The following is a 2,539-nucleotide window of genomic DNA, read 5'->3' as shown; positions in this document are numbered from 1 at the left end:
TATATTTATACTAATATTATTAATAAATAATATAGATATATATATTAATAATATTACAATTAATATCCATAATAATAATATTAATAATAATAATGCTTTCCATAAAAATAACAATAATAATACTAACAGTAAGTATAATATTACTTACTAACAATATTTTAAATAATAATTTTAATAATGTTAATGATAATAATAATAATTTGTATATTAATAATAACAATAATTATAATAGTTTACAGATTTTAGTGATACTGATTATACTAAAAATTTTAATAATAATATTAGTATTGATAATGATAATTAATAATAATAATAATGATATTAATAATGATAATAATAATATTAGTAACCTTAAAAATATATTTTAAATGTATCAACCTTATATCTATATGTTATTTAGAAATTTTAATAATACAATATTATTATTAACATTTATAATGAAGACAAAGTGAATAACAATATTATAACAATTATACTCACTCTTGTAATTTATTTAATATAATACAATTTATAAATTTTATCATATTTACTAATTATAATTTGTTGAATCTTTAATATTTATTACTTATAATATATAATATTATCTACAAATAATTGTTCGTGAATCATCGAGCACAGTCAGAGGGTCAATTGAATATATGAAACAGTTCAAAGTTTTTGAGATTTCACATTACAGACTTTGCTTATCGTATCAGAAATATATAAAGATTAAAGTTTAAATTTGGTCGGAAATTCCCGGGTCACTACATGAACAATCCGCATTCAGCGGGACATTGGGTACTTCAGGTACCTTATCCTTGGTTGATAGGAGTTTCCTAAAATACTTCTTACTATGAGGATTTTTAGACATAGTGTCCAAAAATTTACCGTCAAGCTTGAAAGATTTAATCCTGTTATGTCTTTGGTTGAGACGGCCCGGGAATGGAATGAGTGTTTTCCTAGTAGGTTTAGGTGATGACTCAATGACTACTACCGAACGGGTATTAGTTAGTTTCTTCTCCTTAGAAGAAACTTAAGGTTGGCTATGTGCCACCTTTGAGTCATTTTTAGGACAACCTAGAGAATCGAGATGTTGATTTAGCTGGCTTATTCGATTTTCAAGACTACTCCAGTGATTAGTCATGACTAAGTCAGCTGTGTCTTGTCTTGCTGTGATCATGTGGATGATTCGCACTAGGACATCGTCTGGACTTGTCTCTAGTGGGGTTGGTAGGTTGGTTGTGCGAATGAGCTATGATCTTATCAGAGTAGACAACAGAGTCCTCACATTCAGCCTCGTATACCTTGGCTGGATGTGGATTAGTACAATTCTGGCATAATTGCACTTGAGACACATGTTGCGGGAGTTTCTTTAGCTCTCCAACTTCTTTGGTGAGTTTTTCTATTTGGTCCGAGAGAAATTTGATGGTTTTATTTTTGATAGGATCGGAGGCGGAAAGCGATGTTGCTGATGAAATGTGCTCTTCCGTGTTCCAATCATAATGGTGCATAGTCATCTCCTCGATCAATCTCCAGGCCTCGTCAGCAATGAATTTCATGAAGTTACCTTGAGAAACAACATTAAGAGTATACTTGTTGTTCTGATTTAGACCTTTGTAGAAAGTTAAAATTTGATCAGAGTTCTCAAGACGGTGGTTCGGGCATCTTCGAAGCAAATGTTTGAATCTTTCTCATGCAGTGTAGAGTGATTCATCGCATTCTTGTTGAAAGTTTACTATATCATTCCTAAGTCTGATTGATGGGGGAAGTATTTGATTAAGAAAGTTGTTGCCATTTCCTCCCATGAGGTGATAAAGTTGGGTTCTAACCCCTCGAACCAGGTTTTTGCGAGAAAAGTTAAGGAATAGGGGAACATATACAGATGAACTATATCTTGTTCAACCCCGTTTTGCTTATATGAGTTGGATAAGGAGTGGAATCTATCTAGGTGAAAATTGGGATCATCAATTGGTAAGCCGTGGAACTTGCAATGGTTCTGAATGAGTTGTATGGTACTATGCTTAAGCACAAAAGGCGCTCCGTTAACCTCTGGATAAAGTATCGGTTCTCCTCGTCCTTCTAACGAGGGTTTAGTGATGTCAGCGAGGGTGATTCGTGCGGCCATCGTCGAACTATCGACAGGTAAGTGTGGATCTCGTCGGATGGGTACAATGTATGATATCAGATAGAAGAAAGGATGTGTCGGAAGAATTCTTAGCGGTCTAAGTAGGTTAAACCATCCTAAAGGTTCACTAATAAGGAAGTCCATTTTAAACATTTTAATATTAATCTAAACTAAGCTAATATTATTTAACCTAACTACGGTAAACTAGTAACTTCTGACAAAGCTAGTCTTAGTCAAAAGGGTCTCTTAAAAACTAACTAATCTAAACACGCTCCAAATCATACTACCGCACCCCGGCAGCGGCGCCAAAAATTTACTCTACCTATGATATGCCCGAACCGAACGGTTTATTTATGCGGTGTCATTAGGTCGCAAAACGTCAATTTAGGATATCAACAGAAGAGGTTTATTGTTTAATTTATATATGCTGGGCCT

General features: G+C 33.2%; 1 non-coding gene across 1 annotated transcript; it reads left to right on the top strand.

Moving 5' to 3' along the window:
* The first annotated feature begins 1,626 nt into the window (after positions 1-1,626).
* LOC139850896 (small nucleolar RNA R71) lies at positions 1,627-1,733 on the top strand. Its single transcript, XR_011760272.1, has one exon. It is a non-coding gene; the product is annotated as a small nucleolar RNA R71 (small nucleolar RNA).
* The last annotated feature ends 806 nt before the right edge of the window (positions 1,734-2,539 follow it).

Source organism: Rutidosis leptorrhynchoides, chromosome 5, assembly GCF_046630445.1.
Source record: "Rutidosis leptorrhynchoides isolate AG116_Rl617_1_P2 chromosome 5, CSIRO_AGI_Rlap_v1, whole genome shotgun sequence".
NCBI lineage: Eukaryota > Viridiplantae > Streptophyta > Magnoliopsida > Asterales > Asteraceae > Rutidosis > Rutidosis leptorrhynchoides.
The sequence above is the reverse complement of the archived record's forward strand: the minus strand, read 5'-3'. Positions and strand labels throughout refer to the sequence as shown.